Below are 17,620 nucleotides of genomic sequence, written 5' to 3'. Positions count from 1 at the left end.
GTTTAGTATAATCAATTGATAATGTGATTTATGTTTCTGCTTGAGAAATTCATTTGTACTCACCTGAGCCATTAGGATCGTTTGTAACTTTTCCACCCCTGGTCCTGACATAATCTGCAATAAAGGGATTCTGATGACATGTGATTAATAATGGTAATTGGACTGAGTAAAGTCCAAGTCGGTCTATGATCGTAGGAGTGATTAACAAGGTCCGATCTGTTAATAGCGATTATAATTTCGGACAGAATTCGACACCTGTTTCATGAAGTGTAGACAGTCTTATAAGTTTGGACCTCGATCTCGCTCAAGTCCTAAAGAGCTTTGTCTCTACTTTTTTCACTTTCTCGCTGAGTTGTTTTTAGGGCTGTGTTATTAACAAACCTGCAACAGTCCTTCTCTTGTGCGAAAGCTGAAGGTGCCCAAATGCTTTTCATCCAATTCTTGGATGGCTAGAGGAGTATATGCTGGTGTGTATCTAACAAAGGAAAAAAAAAACGTTTGAATTCCAGATAGGGTAGGAGAAAAGGAAGGAAAGTGCAATTCAGAATAACCCAGGATACATGCATTCAATTATAGACATTGAGAACTTATCCTTTACATAGAATTAACATAATGAACAAAAAGCCACTATTGAAATAAAATTATTACGTAAAAGTTTAACAACATAAGTCCTGCTTTTCCTCTTCTTCCTCTCATTTTTGGAGTCGAGTTTCAAACGTAACTCAGGATTCTCTTGGTTTTACATACTAGGGTCTTTGAACTGCAAACCTCACGCCATCCTTCTAAGATGGCAGATGCAAAACTGATCACAATCGCGACTCTTCAGCGCATTTTAAAATATTCGGTAGATCAAGTGACACTGAGTTATGATTTGGTCCTTCGGTTATTTTCCTTCCTTCCGATTGGCCGTCGTGGTTACTTCGGTTTTGGTCCTGGGACCTTCGGTTAGGAACGTTCTGAATAAATGTGACTTGACTTAGCCAGTACAACAATGAAGAAAAGGGTTGTGTTATCACCTGTCTACCCTACTATCGTCTTCTTGTACCAAGGTAATGAGAACATTTTGTAGCTCAGCATCTGGTTTTGCCTGTGCAAAGTCAAACGATACGGCACGAAGAAACGCATGGTATTCATCAAATCCAATCTCTTTGGCTTGTCGCTTGTATGCCTGCGGAAAGGCAAATATTGTTAACTCCTTAAAAGTGATCATAACCGAGCTAAACAGGAGCAAATTTCTGACTTGACGCAAGTCTCTTAGCGTTGGAAGGGTTTAAGCGTGATCACAGGCAGCCCAAGCTCTCTTTGAGAACCACACAAGGAACACAATTTGCATATCGATGTATAAGGATTTGTATGGGATATTCTACAAGATAGCCATAGAGATAGTTAAAAGTGAAAATATTAAATAAAAATGGCTTACCTTATTCCATACGTGTGTTGCTTGCTCCTGGTGTCGTTATTTTAACGATTTCACTTGATTTAAGTGGTTTTTTTTAATCCTGGTTTTCTCTTCTTGAAGAGAAGACAAGGCCGAACACTTCTGTTCAGACAGCCTCCCGAACGAAGTAAAAAATCCCAAGCTAAAATGTACCCACGGCCACAAATCCACCGCAGAAGTCAAGGGCAAAGGTTGACCTTTCATTTCGATTCTCTAGCCACTCAATCTCGGCCCTGCGATCGACGCCAGGCGGCTCTTCGTGTCCTCAGTGAAACGTTAAAACGTTTGTAGACATCCGAGTCTTTTTTCAACACGACACAACGACCGTTGAAATTGGCTTGGTAACCTCGTCATGTTGGCAAACCAAGACTCGCGGGGGTACTAAACCTGAGGGGACCCCGGGTTTTACAAGAGGTTTTGTTGACAAGTTGAGATCTAGAACCCCCGCGATTAACTATGCCCGAACGAAGTAAAAAATTAACTAAAATGAAAAAATTAATTAAAATAAAAAAATTAATTAAACCATTAAGTATCGTTCGGTAGGCTGTCTGGACAGAAGTGTTAGGCCTTGTCTTCTCTTTGAGAAGAGAAAACCAGGATTAAAAAAACCCCTTAAATCAAGTGAAATCGGTAAAATAACGACACCAGGAGAAAGCAACACACGTATGGAATAAGGTAAGCCAAATTTTATTTGATATTTTCACTTTTAACTATCTCTATAGCTATCTTATAGAAAATCCCATACAAATCCTTATAAATCGATATGCAAATTGTGTTCCTTGTGTGGTTCTCAAAGAGAGCTTGGGCCGCCTGTGGTGTGATGCAAATACGATTTGCCTTCTGGCTCAGAAAATGACTCAACTACCTGATTGCGTTGTGAGCAGGAATGTTCTAACCATGGTGATTGGGCGGCCTTTGGCCATGATCCACATTACCACAGGCAAATCAGAAGATTGCTACGATAGGGTTAAAGAAGAGATGAACGCTTTTGTCGTTGTCCAAAAAAACACACATACCTTAGTGACTACATCTGTTTCCTGTGCAGCAGTTATAAGCCTGTGTCTTAACGTTATAACCTGAAACAGTCAAGGGAAAAGGAATGATCCTCCAGAGATGACGGATCACTTAAGCTACCATAAAGGAGAGTTTTCCACTTTCAAGGGACATGGAAAGCATAAGTGATTCTTTGGGACCCATTGAAGATTTCACGAGATACTTAATCAGTCACATTGCTCACCTCCAACAGTTTTGACCAGGTTTCTGTTAAAATCTTTTGCTTTTCTTTAACAGACTTTCGCCCTCCTTTTTTGGAATTAGAAGCTTGGTTTACCAGGGACTGCGCAACCTCACAAACAAAGATAGGATCTTCCACAAATACTTCAGAAAAGAGCTGAGATAAAAGAACAATATTAAGGTGTTAAATATTTGCACACTGATTGTATATTGAGAATAAGTTCTGTATGTCACGGAGAAAGTGCCTGACTAAAAGCATATATAGGAAGTTCGATGATCAACCTTTTTAGAAAATGAAAATGTTATCATTGTGGAATGCGCAGTGGCACAACCGCTTGTTCTTCAGGCTTTGGTACTTACGTCTTTCTGTGTCTGCTGTGCAAACGAGTGGCCAGTTGGTTCTTGACTGTCCCATTCCTTTTGTGCTACTTCATATAAGCGGCGTTCCAGTGAAATCATCTCTCCTGTGCTTTTTGGTTTGTGTATCTGGATAAACATCTGATAAGAAACAAGATGTTTCACTTATTTGGAAAGTGATCATAGAAGAAATAAGAGGTATCCTCTCGAATCTAAAAAAAAAAAAACAAAACAAAACAAAACAAGAAAAGACATGAAAATTGTACCAATATTGTACCAGTATTGTACTAGTAATGTACTAGTATTGTAACAGTATTGTAATAGTATTGTACCAGTATTGTACTAGTGTGGCACCAGTATTGTACCGGTATAATATTAAGTATATAAACGAAATGCCAGGGTTTAACTCTCTAACTCCCAATATCTGATTATGAATTCTCCCCTCAAGCTGCTACACATTTCTTTGTCAATTGCTTATGAGAATTTGGTGTTCAATCAAGGTAACAACTTCTATCTGATAAGTTTGAGTATTCTCATTACCTGTTTGCCGGAACATGTATGGATATTATAGGGAGAAGTTACAGTTTAATCACTTCTGGGAGTTAAGGTTTAAGGAAGCAAACATGACGACATCGATGAAATTCAATATGTTGACGAGACTTGGTGAGCAAAGGTTACGTTGACACCTTAGTTTTTAGAACCTGTTTGGCACAAAATAAAACCAAACAGTTTTTCATAGAGTTGTAAGAGCATCTTTCACCATATTGAAGGTTTAGTAGGTCTCGATGAATAGCGTGCATCGTGGACTGCCAAATGAATGTTTCCAAGAGTAATCCATACATGCATGACCAAGTGAGTTTTGTTTGTTTATTTGCTTTTTTAAAGGCACAGCTCAGCACTCTAAAGGTCTACCAAGAAATACATCATGCAAATTACAGGCATACCTTTAAAGCATTCTGCATTGCCTCGTATACTCTGCTGGCTATACCGAGAGATGGATGGAATTCCAACATGTAGACGTACCTCAGAGCGGGTCTGTGATGAAATCCATTCATAGTTACTTTCTGATAAATGCATCATTGTTGAATGGCATTTAGACTACAAAGAGAAGGTTTCCAGCGAAAGTGTATCGCACAGCATGCTTGTAAAACAATTCATCACTGGTGCCTACCCAGAGACGCCTGTATCACAGAGGCAGCATAGTGGAGGAAGCACCTGTGAGGAAGGGAACTCGCAACGGAAAGGCCTACTGACAGCAAATAAGTCTGAACAAGAAAAAGATACCATGTTGCCGTGCGTCTGTCAGGGGTTTCATTAACGTTTGCAGCAGGAAGGCAACTGGTTTTCACAGGAGGGCAAAACTTTTTGAATTGAACTTCTTTACAAGATAAAATTTCCTCCATATGGTCAAACCAGATATGGGCAAAACCAATTTGCCCAGTGCCCGTGAAACCCCTGCATCTGCCCAGTAACAGATCACTGAAGGCGTCGAAATGTTGGAAGAACAAAAAAGTGGCACACAAAGCTCGGCTGAGTGTTTCACTGACGACCTATCACCGTACAGACTCACGGAAACATGGAATCTATTTGCTTTTTATAACATGACCAAGGTAAAGCGCGCGCTCTGATTGGTCAATTCAGCGTCCACCATTTGCCCCTGGGTGTACACTGCTGACGGGAGCAAATACGAAGACAAGTTTTCCGCGCGCGCTTGTTTCTTCTGGTCACGTAAGATTGGTTAAATTAAAGGGAACTCTTTTGCTACAATGTATCAATGTTATGTTATACATGTAAAAGAAATGGTTAACACCACAGCGTACAATATTGAGTTACGGATGCACTTGGGTGGTTTGCTAAGCACTCAAGAAGCTAGAGTCGCTCTCGGCTATCGCCCAGCGCGACTCTTATGCTTCTTTCGATTGATTGATTGATCGATTTCGTGCTAAGCAACCTCCCGCGTGCATCCATAACTCAATAGTGTACGCTGTGGTGTTAACCATTGTTAAATATGATAAAAAAGAAAAATGTTGGTCATGGTGACGTAATATATGCGTCTGTGATAACCATAAAGAACCAATCAAAATGCATGTGCAGTTTAGCTTATCATAAAAATATTGTATACACACAGAAGTAAACTGTCTTCGACGAATAACAAATTAAATAATCCTTAAAATGGCTTAAAATATCTGCATCAGTTTCCTCACCGACTGGTGTTCACCGCAATATGCTGCTGAGGAATGATCCGATGTGGAAGACCAAACAATGCTGTAATAGATAAACCGAAAAAAGATTATCGTCTTATCGAAATCATTTCATTAGGTCAAAAATTAATCTTTCATCCTTTGGCAGCCGTTTTGTTTTGTTTGTTTGTTTTGTTTTGTGTTTTGTGTTTCGTGTTTTTGTGCGTGTGTGTGTGTGTGCGTGTTATTGTGAAATTTACTCAGAACATGTCTTTGTTTCATTAAACCAAGTAGATGAAGTGCTGAAGAAATAAATACATTCCCCTGTCAAATAATAGCATGACCTACGAAAAGCTTATCATAATAATAAAGTTCTCAAATTAAGCAGTGATTTTCGACGTACTAGAAGTATCTTCCCTAGAAACTTTCTGAATGTACTCTCGTTCGTCGTCAATCTGAAATTTATATAAACAACTTTATGATCTTTCTTTAAGTTCGTTTGCAAATCAACAAATCAACTTGAATGCTGCACAATGTAATTTTAAGATTTTGTTCAGTGTAGTTGCAGCCTTTACACCCTAATTTAAGTATTCATTTTTCTCCACATCGTTCTCTTTACATTTTTCTAGTACTGAAAAAAAAATAATTAGTTTGTAAGTCAGGAGCTTTATAAACTGGAGATCATTCACCATAACCTTTACGGTATCAAGGGGGGTACTATGAGGAGAAATTAGAAGCCAGGCACTCTAAAAAAAACTCTCACAGGCGGAAAAAGTCATTAGCGAGTTTAAGGAACAACGACGGCGACTTATATTTTACGAATCTCACGATACTCCCAAGTCATTCAGTTTGTTTCTCACAGTCAAAACTATCTCGAAACTGAATGTGGAACATAGAATTAAAACAAAAGTTAAATTTAAAAGACTTAGCCGTCGTCGCTCATGTTCTCCAGACAAAACAAAATTTGGTCATTTGCAGAGGACGCAAAGAAGTTTATAGAGCACGTGCACCTGCTGTACAAGGCACGTGCACGTGCTCTATAAGGCGCGTGCACAGCCACTGTTCTGCTTAGTGACGTTGCTGTTGCCGCCGTGGTTTTCTTAAACTCCCTCGCGTCTCTTCACTGGATGTGTCGCTTGAATCAAAGTAAAGCAAAATAAAGGTTTCCATACTGTACCTGTTTGTCCAGAATTGACTTGATTAAGTTGCTGTGAAGTCGCAGACAGACACATTCAGCTCGATACGTCTTCACGAAGTAGTCAGCAGAAAAATCGTATCTTGGTCTCGAGTACATCACGTTAATGATAATCTGAGAAGGAAAAAAATTATCAAATGAACTATGACACAGTATGTCTGTCTTGAAAAATTTATCACCTACAAATTTCCTAACGTAATCCTTATCAGTGTCCCGATCAGTAATATTGATCGACATCTATGTTCATATACATGACTATCTTGCTAAATTCTAAGGAAAACATTCCAAGAAATTTAGAAAAACTATCCAAACGACTAAAAAAAAACAACAACAACAACCAAACAAACAAAATATATACTGGGGATCTCTCTCATGGAAAATTGAGATCATTTAAACTTTAACAAACCTGAGCGAGCCGTTTCTTTTCTTTTGGGTCAAAGACATGATGATAAGCTTCCAGATAACAATCCAAAAGCTGGAAAAACGAGTAAATAAATAAAATACTAAAAGACAATAAAAATGTCTTCAAACAGTAGTTTGTCTTTAAGGGGAACTGTGGTGTTAAAGGTTTTCGCTCTGATTTGCACTTAGTGTTTACTAGTTTTGGCACCAGAGCGTTGTACCAGGGAGTCTGGGGACCAACCCCTCTTTTTATTTAAAGACGCGACGAATTCAATATTTAAAATAACGGTCAGCCAGAGATAAGGTAAAGGTCTATAAGATGTATGGAATGCCCTACTAATTGTAAGTTACATTTCATTGAACTCTCAAATTTTATTCTATATTTAAAAAAATCTGAATTTGTTTTTTAGTTTGACTTGCTTCCTCTGGCAACCAGTACAAAAATAAACGGGTCACCATACATCTGTAACCTTCAAAGCTACAGTAACGCTTCGAAACGAAAGCGCAAACCACGCTCAATATGGACGCTTTAGCAGGGCTCGACTCTAACTTTTCAACTTACTCACTAGCCAAGTGGCTAGTGAAAACTTAGATGTTATCACAATTTCAGTTTGTTTACAAGCCAAACTGGTTGGTGGAAATCCCAAACCACCAGCCAAAACTGAATTTCTTCTAGTCCGTGGCTAGTTGGCTACTGTTAGTGTTGGCCCTGCCTAAGTAGTCATGGCGACAACGGCAAAGAAAACGTTGATTAAAAAATTAATTTAAATTTATAACAAGAATTTCGTGAATGGCTTATTTTACGGCGCCACACCTTAACCTCAGCATCATGTATATGAGCGGGGTTGGGTTCCAAATTTAAACTTGAATAATTAAGCGTCGGTGTTTCAATTCTCAGACCACGTACGTTTTGATGATTTCACTTTGTTGTTTGGCAAAAGATGGCTAAGAAGTGTTCAAAGTTTTAAAATGCACGTGCACAGCTATTATTTTGCAAACTAGTTCTCTTGTTCTATCACGTCCTCGTTGCCATTGCCATTGTGGTTTACTTAAGATCCCTAATAAGATAACTCGAAGATAACGGCCAGGAATTGAACTCAACATTTCCCACTCTAAGTTCAGCGCGCTAACCTTGAAGCCAACATGTCTGTCAGCTAAATGGTGTAGATGCAGCCCTTTTCACTGCTTTTAAACACTGCAGGTTTATATAGATTGTCTTATCCGGGCAATTACCTGTCTCTTGTTTTCCAAATATGCAGCTTCATTTGTCCACAAATCTAAAAGAACAGCAAATCTGCCCACTTGCTGATGTCCATACGCTGCCAGATCAATATGATCTCCCTGAAACTAACATAGGCACAAAAACATTATCAAATCTTTCTATTTTAGCAGGGATGATGATTTTTAGCGCTAACCTTCAGAAACTAACCTTCAGATTTCTAGGCAGCCTCAAATCTTTGTCTTTTTGAAGGAAATGAGTGGCCACAAGAAGAAGTTCTGTCTCCAGTTCCCTGTTGTAAAACATCAAAACATTAAAATGCCACAAGACACAAACAAGAAAGCCTCTAAACTTGTGTAAACTTTGCTTGTCTTTTGCCGCGCCTCCTATAGTCTTTTTTAAGGAAAGAAAAAAATAGGAAAACTCGTAAGCTACCTTTCACTGGTGTTGACGAAAAATGCACTTACTTGAAGCTTGCAAGCGCCGTATCGTATAGGATGTAGTATCCTCTTTGATCCTGAATATGAACCCGACCTTCCCCGGTAGTAAAAAAGTCATCATGATTTTCAACCTGGGAAAAGGTTTAACACAGGCTAAAATTGTTAAAACAGCAGAGATGCGAAAAGCTAGAGTCGCTCGCATCTATCGCTTCGCATGACTCATGCTTAGCAACCTCCTGCATGCATCCATGCTGTGGTGTTCACTATTTTTCAATTCAGATGGGCATTAATTGAAGCCTTTGAAAGTTTAGATTTAATTCAAATTCACTTTTATTAAATCAAATTAATATAGATTTATATGTGTGGTAGGTAATAAACTGTTTAACCTCAAGGGGTGTCTTTTACATGCAACTTCTCCTTATGACTCCTTACCTTATTAAGCAAACAGGTAATGAGAATATTCAAACTCATCAGGTACATGTAAAAGTTATCTTGATCCAACACCAAATTCTTGTACCTAAGTTACAAGGAAATGTATAGCAGCCAGAGGGGAGAATTTACAATTACATCTTGGGAATTGAAGGGTTAGCAAGCTTCTGTGGAAGTTCGCTTTTGAGAGCTTCAAGTTTTAAAGAAGCCCTGTGACATGCAGTTGTCCTTAAACAAAACTCCAAGACAATATGTGATAGTTTATATCAATTTGCTGTTCATTTACAGCAGAAGTACCTCAGTTGAGTATAAGATACTTTGTTTTAAAGGCTGAAGAAAATCTGTTTTAAATAGGATTGTAGCTCTATTAAATCAACTATGCAGTGTTTTGATTCTAGATACTTCAAGCCTTAGGAGAAAAACCGGAAAATCCAGTAACTGCAATGGACATTGTAAAGAAAGTCTATGTTGTAAGTTTTGTCAAAATTGAGATTGAACTAATTTCTTTCATAATTACATACTTTGTATTGTAGCTGAGTTTGCAACAAAATCTATTTCACATTATTTGATATTCATGAGTGGTACAGTAGAGAGAAAAATAGAAGCTGGGATCAACACTAGCAGTAGCCAACTAGCCACAGATTAGTTGAAGTTCAGTTTTGGCTAGTGGTTTTCGATTTCCACCAGCTAGTTTGGCTAGAAAACAAACTGAAATTGTTGTAACACCCAAGGTGGGGTTGAGGGTTAAAATAATGAAGATAAATAAATATTAAATCAATAAATAACAACTTTATTTAAGAGGGGGTAACACATGACAGTAATTCAACTGATGAACTATAGTGGCCCTCAAAAACAACTGAAACAAATAATTCAAATTGAACATATAACATGATTAAGAATCTGAACTGGCCAGAGGCAGACCAGCTGGCTATGTACAAGCATTGCCAAGGATTTGAACTCGGAGCTACCTTGAAACAAATCCAGGTAGTGGTCGGGGCAGGAATCGAACCCAGGAGCAGTGGATTGTGAGTCCAACACGCTGACCACTTGACCACACTACCTCCTTGATCATAGTCAGGTTTTTCAAAGGTGTTCAATTAATTAGTTCTTACTTTATACAAATCCAATTAATTTACAAACTGATCACACTTTTCACACAGGAAACTCCTTGGTACCTTCACAAAGCAGCTGAAAACAATGTCAACCATCATCTAACCAAACTGGAAAAAGAAGGACAAGTTTGTGAGTCTTTTTTAAACACATTTAGCACATGATTGAATCTTTTTAGATGACTTGGATGTTAATTGAGACAATCTTCACACCTCTGTAGACAGCAAACCAGTGAAAATTGAAAGTGTAAATGCTAGCAATAATGAACTTTATAGTACATCTACTTAATACTTAGGGAGGCAGTGTGGTGTGTGGAGAGCTGGGCTGGAAGTTAACTTTTTAGTCCACTTGTAAAGTTTTGCTAGTAAGATTTTTTTCTATCAGCAAACTGGTGAGACAACTAGCAAATTAATTACCACTGGCACTGGCGCTCTTACTCAAAGAATACATTTGACATGGGTAATGAAAATGATAGCTCCAAAACCACAAGGAACAACAACAACACACGAATGCAGAGGTTTGGCACAGAGCCTCAATCAGTGTAATACTGCTGACCAGTGACTATCAAAATGCTCAGCATCCACTGCTTTATTTTCCTCAGATGTCATCTGTATAATATTTATTCTTGCATTTGAATAGCTTTCTCCAAATGTTTGGGAGACATGGATGATTCTAGCTCTCTTGAAAACGTTTGCTAGTGGATAATTATTTTCTCACTCACAGATTATCAAAATTACTCTCATTTTGTGAGTTTGCGAGTGTTAATTTCGAACCTTGGAGAGGTTAGGGTGCTGGACAGTTTGTGTAATCTGGTGGTTCCCAGTTCAAGTCCTGGTTGTCATGAGTTCAACTACTTGGCTGTGTTTTGAATAATTATAACCAACTGGGCTACCCCCAGCCAGTTGAGAGTTTTAACCTCTATGTTTAGTTACACTCTGGTTGTTCCAATATATTACTTAATTAGTACATTATCACTTGAAATTTATTTTTAGGTTCAATTGATTCAAGCAGTGGGAAAAGATGGAAGAGTTCTCTGTAGTCCTGTTTCATTGAATTTAGAGTCAAATACAGAGAATGGCGAGTCTGCTTCTTGCCAAGTGGCATGTTAAAGATCAACTGCTGATTCAAGTAAACTCCTAATTTTACTTACTAATAGATCAGTTCTCAAGACCTGAAACTCTATGGTCTGTCAATTATTCAGGCCCTTGCCTCTCTTTTGACAGTGAAAGCAGACATGTATGACATTATAGTGACTATGGTCTGTGTCTTGTTGCTATAGAGCAAGGCAAACAAGTTTTGCTTTCATGACAAGGTAACAGCCAAAGATCTGGAACAAATGGATATCGCATGTTGCAGCTGAGAAATATTATACAAATCAGAGACCTTTCAAATTATATTGCTGAGACAAGGACTAAATTATAAATTCAAACAGTCTCAGATCGCTAAAACTTTCAACGCTAGTGTTGACAATAACTTAATATTTGCCATGGGCAAATAGTATTTTCACCATCTATAGACACAGTTCTCTTGATAGATTTCTTCTTTGTACACACTTACACGTTCTAAATAGTCACGTAATTGAATAAATCTTGCATTCTGATTGGTTAACAAAGAGGTATTATAGCATGGAATTGCGAGTTAAAAATGTTTTGCAACTCTTATTTTTGTGCTCAAACAAACAATATTATCGCTGTTTTCTTTTTTTCTTATTTTGTATTCAATTATGCGATTCAAGGAAGATCCATTACCTGACTCTTGAATTCCACACTAAATTATAATTGAAAACTGATGTTACCCTCATTGCTTTGTAATTTGTGCAATAACGGTTTTCACATGGAATTCCTTCAACAGGTAATGAACTTTTCCTGTAGTATTATACTGTGTTCTGTAAAGTGTTCTTGTCTGTAAATTCCAGGAGACATTAATTTTTGAAAAAAATCTCCTTAATAAGAAATGTACAAGTCAAACTAAGAGCAACAGGTGTACTTGAACATGTAAGAATAATAAAAGTACCAATTAGTTCAACTTATATTGATTGATAAATTTATAAGCCTCTTATAATTATATCAGAGGCAGTTCTTGTGCCGTTGAAGATGATATTACTTGTATTTAAGAGATTGTAAGGAAATAAAACTATAAATTTCACTAACACAAGATTCATAATCTCTTGTGGAATCCTAAAATTCCTAACCATTACTTTTCATGACTGGCACTTAGCTTCCATGAGTTCTTTTGCTTGCAAAGTCTGTGAGAATTCCATGAATTCCAGGGGCTTTCCATGAACTGCACTAACCCAGTATTAAGGACCTTAAGTAAACCACAACAGTGATGGTAACAAAATGTGGCAAAACAAAAGATTTGATGGGCAGAACAATTGCTTTAAAACTGTGTACATTTCTTAGTCTATACCTCTGAATAACAAGAATGTGAAATCATTAATATTTGCATAGTCTGAGAACAGAAACTGAGCCGCAAAATAATTATACAAGTTTTCATTTGAAACTTGATCTGGTCATGTACGCTTTACTGAAGTTCAGGTGTGGTGCTGCAAGAGACAGTAAATGAATCCAGCCATTTGTGAAAATATCCATTTTTTAATTGACGTTTTCCTCTAACTGCTTATGGTCCTTGGTATAATTAAATTTTCAGTTGCTTGAATCAAACATGCATGTTAACAGTGTTCAGTTAACAACAATCAACGCAAAGTCAAAGTGCAACGAATCTTGTCCTTTGGTGATAGTGTTGTCTTGGGTTCCTCATAGTTCAAATCCTGTCCAGGAACCAGCTCAAACTTGAACGACTTCAGAAACCGTGACATGAGTACCTTGAACTCAAATTCGGCAAAGGTCTGACCGATACAATGCCGTGGGCCAAGTGAAAAAGGAATGTAGGCATAGTGTGAATGTCCTCCTTCCTTTTCATCATTTAAGGTTGAAAATCGCTCAGGATTGAAGTTCTCAGGGTTGTCCCAATACTTGGGGCTGTTGTGTAAAGTAAACACGCCGATATTTATAAATGTTCCTGCTGGTATTCTGTGCCCCCCTAATTCACCAGCCTTATCCATTACACGGGTGAAACCAGGGACACTGGGGTGAAGCCGAAGTGTTTCTTTCATGGCAAGACCCATGTAACTTAGTTTGCCAAGGTCATCATACCAAACACATTGACGAGAGCCAAGGATATCATCAACCTCTTGCACTAACCTGTAACAAAGTTGAAAGGAATTTATCCCTGATTATTACTCAGGTCTCTACATTTTACAGAATGCTGTTGAAATGTAGTGGCATGATGAATGCATACTAGATTGAGAGGAGATTTATGTAACACTTTACTCACTTGTTTTCAACTTCAGGATTCTTTGCTATTTCAGCCAACATAAAGGACAAAGCTGCTGAAGTGGTTTCCTGGCCTGAAAAAGTGAATGAAAATATTGAATGATTTGCTTTGCAAGCACCATGTTTAGTAAAAAGGAAGAAAGATAATGAAATTACCAAGTGACTTTTGAACATTTTGGCTAATATATTGTTGGTGAAAGAGAAAGAATCTGAATGAGATCAAAACTGCTTACTTTAAAAGGATGTTGTAGTTAACTTTTTTTTTACTCCATTAATTGAATTTGAAAGTTGTTCAAAGCATTCCCCACATTTCCTACATTGTACATGTTATATTGTGAACACATGGTGGCCTCATAGTTAGTGCAGATCAATTGGTTCAGGTTAGAGCCCTCGCCTGAGGACATTGTGATGTGTTCTTACATGTAGGCAGGACACTTCATTGTCACAGTGCCTCTTTTCATTTAGGTGTTTGTTAAATGGGTACTAAAACAATGTTAATGCTGGGGGGTAACCCTACGATGGACTAACATGGCATCTTGAGGGGGGGAGTACAAATACTCCTTGTTGCTTCATGGTACGGAAACCGGGGCTAAGTGCGGGCCTTATGGGTTACTTGGCTCATAAACAGACTTCACTTTAACATGTTATGCTATTATCAGTGCTTGTTATACCTGCAATAAAAAATGTGATAAAATGATCCAACATCTCTTCATAGTCCAACTGAGTGTCTTCAGGAGCTGACTTCAGGATGTAGGTGAGAATATCTGATGGAACATCATCACCATTCAGTATTGCCTTTCTTCTCTCATCTATGATCTTCTTACCAGTATCCCTTAAAAAATGAACTGCTGCAATGACAGTGTTTTGATAGCCATAGGTTGTGAAATCAATAGCATGAAGAAGATGGGATAAACACCAAATTGGAGCAACTAAACACTCTTTAATGGCTGCTGGGAACAAGGAATCAGAATCATTGACAGCATTTAGATCAATTCCAAACGCCACCTGAAAAAGAAAGAAAGTACAAGCTTTATGCCATACATATGCAGAAAGGTCTCTAGTGTTATTGGTGCAACTCCAAAAGGATACTGAGTGGACTAGAAAAAAGTTTTAAAATGGGTCAGCCATGAGCTGAAAAATAACGATGTATCAGCACCAGCAAACAGGCCTTGTGTGGGGGGGAGGGTAATTGGTTCAGTTTTGGCTGGGTGCAGTGTACATGCTGCCGGCCTTTCAGTGCCCCTACTCTATTACAGTCTACTGTGTGGCCAATTATAGATCCATCTTGATTACATTTGGAAATAAGGTAAAACTTTTTTGAATTTCCCCAATTTTAATTCCTTTGTTAATTTCCAGAATGTTTTCCCCCATTCTAGTGTTAAGCTGTTGAAAATGCAACCCCATTGTTGGCAATGCAGTTGTAAAATTGTGATCCCATTCAGTAGTGAATCCTCCATAGCCCAAAACGAGAAATAATCCACGTGGGAGGGGGATAGGCACTCCAAATCTGGACACTGAAAAGGAAGGTGCAGATAAAAAAAGGTATGCTCACTATTCGTTATTGGGTAGAGTGGTGAGTGCATTTGTATCATTAATGATAAGTCATTCATATCATTAAAATTAAATTGCATCTTAACTGCGAAATACACTCCTTACCTACCTTCCCTATTATATCCAAAGTTATCCGGTTAAACTCATCTGCCATTTTCACCTCAGTTTTACCATCAGCTAATTCAGTCAGTCTTGCCAAAAACACATGACAACTCAAATTAAACTGTTCCATAAGCTCCTTTAAATACTTCCTGTGAAATGCAGGATTGATTGCCAGCCGTTTGGATTTCCATTTTCCATGATCAGTCTCAGAAACAAGACCTTTACCCATAAACCTCTCCTTAAAGAGGAAACCAAGCTGATCGTAAGACCAAGCATCTTTGGGGAGATTGGAGGTAATCAGCACTTTTTTGACTAATTCGACATCTGAAACGTAGACAAACGGGATGTGAAAAATCCAGACGATTATCACAGGGCCGTACTCTTGGGAAAGAAACTTGAAAACTTCGAAGCCGTTGGTGAATCCATGCTGTTTCATCAAGCGTTCGATTGTCTGTATGTTTCCTCGGAAAAATCCATCTCGTTTAGGACCTGGAATGTGATCAAGTTTCTTGTGTTTATGTTGCAGATAAACCACGAAGCAAAGAACAAGGGTAAATACAGTCATACAGTCATACACAAAGTTATAAAGATGAAATAGAGAACAGTGAAAACAAAGGACGCCATCTTGGTTTTCTAAAGAATCCTTCCCAACAGAAGTAGAGTGAGGAGAGTTATTCCCGTAATTTCAAACCGTTGAAAAAATGAAATAAAGTTGTCCAAAATAAGCTATGGGTCTATCACTGGATATTATAGGTCCTGGTTGCATTTATCAAGATAAAAGGAGCAAAATTCCTCACTTTGAGATCATAAAACAAAACTCAGACCAAAAACCAGCAATGCACCTACTCCTGCATAGTAAAAGATTTGGCAACTCGCCCCAGTGCCTTTGCGTCAAGCAATATGGCGAATGGCGAGCTATATCTATTCATTCGGGTTTGGTGAAGACGACGTTAAGAAACTTTACACCAAAGTAATTGGCAGAAAGAATAAAATCGATACACATTTAACTCTTTTTGGGCAAAGGGAGGCGTTCTCTATTTCAGCGATCTCCATTTGTGGACACATCGGTACAGGGAAGTCATTTTGTTGTGCAGACTTTGCTGAGAGACCAGTTTGCAGAGTATGGCAGAACTCGACGAGATCGCGCGCGTGCAGAGCCATTTTTTGCCGCGTGCACCGCGTGCAATGTGACCGAAAACTCACGCGTGCAATCCAGCGCACAGGTAACCCAGGCTCACTGTTTGTGTCACGTACACATGGTTAAATAGAGAGAACATATGGGGCGAAGTTTAGGTCCGGAAATTTTCTTGAAAATGGAAATAAAAATCAATGAAACTTACCATGGGGGTGATTTGCTGTTGTCCTTTAAATGTACACGAAGTTTTGGGAAAATACTCTTCTTTATGAACGAAAAGTGAAGAAGAGGGATTTGAATGAGCTCAGACATCTGGTAGGTGGAGGATTCCTTTAAAGGAGAAGCACTGTGGTATTATTGAGTAGGAATCTACATATCAAAATTACACTCCTCTTTCTGTTAAGGTTGAGAAAGATATGTGCACAGTTACCATTATTATTATTGTTTTTAAATAAGGTGGCTCTACTCCTAGAGTGCTGATATTGTTTTTTAAAAACCTTACAGAAAGAAGAATCATTACAAAATGCAGATTGCATGTCAGTTCTATTGGAACCTTTTTTCAGAAAACAAAGTTAGAAGGGTTAACATTATCAGAAATCATCGTCACTTTGCTTAAGACATGAATTGAGAGGAGATGGTTATTAATTTATTTGTTTTAGTTACTTTTCCTTTTTCTTTCATCCCTGAATCACACATTAAGGTCACGAGAATAAAGGAAATGATCACCAAATAAACAAGCTCTTGATTGTTAAACAAATTTTTTCACTGCCTTCGGAAGTGTACAGAGAACAGTATGTTCACTGGGGTTTACATAGACTTTTAAAAGTCAGTAGCTTGACTTGTGAATTTTGCAGCAGATAGTTTTATACTATGCAGTGAAATTCCGAACAGCTGCCGATGTCTAATCCAAGAAATACGATATTTTCAGGAATTTCTGTTCGTTCCCACATGGAACTGCCATTCTATGCCAAGTATCTGTTGATATCAACATATCTGGCGTCATATAACCCAGCTCATACAGACAGGAGGTTCTTTACCAAACAGGGGAGAAAAGGATTAAGTAACAGAGCAAAAGCTGCTGCAAAAGGGAAGAAATCCAACATTCAGCTGACAGGTTAGAACTTTTCTAGTCTGCAGAGTGTGGTTGATAGAGGTTTACAAGAAGGGCGTTTTACCTTTTTCGTCTGATCTGTACATCCCCTCTTAACCCCGGTTATACGCGAAAAAGTTTCGTTTAGCATGGTGTTCATTGCTTTCAACGCCATTGGTCGTTTTGCCAACGGTACTGCCAGTTTTAAATAACATCTCTGAGAGAGTCTTGTCTGACCAATTATCGGTATATTTCAAACACATATTGTACGTCTGTCTTCATTTCTGCATATCACAAGAATTATAGCTACGAGACCACACTGCTGCGTCTAACAGAAGATTGGAGGGCTGGCTCAGATAATAAAGAACTCATTGCTGTGATATCTCGAGACCTTTCAAAGGGCT

General features: G+C 38.2%; 1 long non-coding RNA gene and 2 pseudogenes across 3 annotated transcripts in view; 1 reads left to right on the top strand and 2 right to left on the bottom strand.

Annotated features, from left to right (window-relative positions):
- Positions 1–8,607, bottom strand: part of LOC148737953 (coiled-coil domain-containing protein 162-like) — a 30,955-nt pseudogene extending 22,348 nt beyond the window's left edge. Inside the window, exons 1-14 of the transcript XR_015996795.1 lie at positions 8,492–8,607; positions 8,235–8,316; positions 8,039–8,152; positions 6,810–6,878; positions 6,386–6,517; positions 5,612–5,663; positions 5,233–5,293; positions 3,973–4,063; positions 3,032–3,169; positions 2,676–2,828; positions 2,455–2,514; positions 1,017–1,168; positions 382–475; positions 64–114 (exon numbers count right to left, since the gene is read on the bottom strand). The product of XR_015996795.1 is annotated as a coiled-coil domain-containing protein 162-like (transcript). The remainder of the gene's footprint in view (positions 1–63; positions 115–381; positions 476–1,016; positions 1,169–2,454; positions 2,515–2,675; positions 2,829–3,031; positions 3,170–3,972; positions 4,064–5,232; positions 5,294–5,611; positions 5,664–6,385; positions 6,518–6,809; positions 6,879–8,038; positions 8,153–8,234; positions 8,317–8,491) is intronic.
- Positions 8,608–9,209: 602 nt separating this feature from the next.
- Positions 9,210–12,032, top strand: LOC148737952 (uncharacterized). Its single transcript, XR_015997450.1, has 3 exons — positions 9,210–9,363; positions 10,054–10,135; positions 10,996–12,032. It is a non-coding gene; the product is annotated as an uncharacterized LOC148737952 (long non-coding RNA).
- On the bottom strand, positions 11,384–15,826 carry LOC111318924 (cholesterol 24-hydroxylase-like; annotated as a pseudogene). The gene is made up of 4 exons (XR_015997444.1): positions 14,999–15,826; positions 14,010–14,343; positions 13,340–13,412; positions 11,384–13,206 (listed from the first exon to the last, which is right to left on the bottom strand). The product of XR_015997444.1 is annotated as a cholesterol 24-hydroxylase-like (transcript).
- Positions 15,827–17,620: the final 1,794 nt, after the last annotated feature.

Source organism: Stylophora pistillata, chromosome 2 (genome assembly GCF_964205215.1).
Source record: "Stylophora pistillata chromosome 2, jaStyPist1.2, whole genome shotgun sequence".
NCBI classification, from domain to species: Eukaryota; Metazoa; Cnidaria; class Anthozoa; order Scleractinia; family Pocilloporidae; genus Stylophora; species Stylophora pistillata.
The sequence above is the reverse complement of the archived record's forward strand: the minus strand, read 5'-3'. Positions and strand labels throughout refer to the sequence as shown.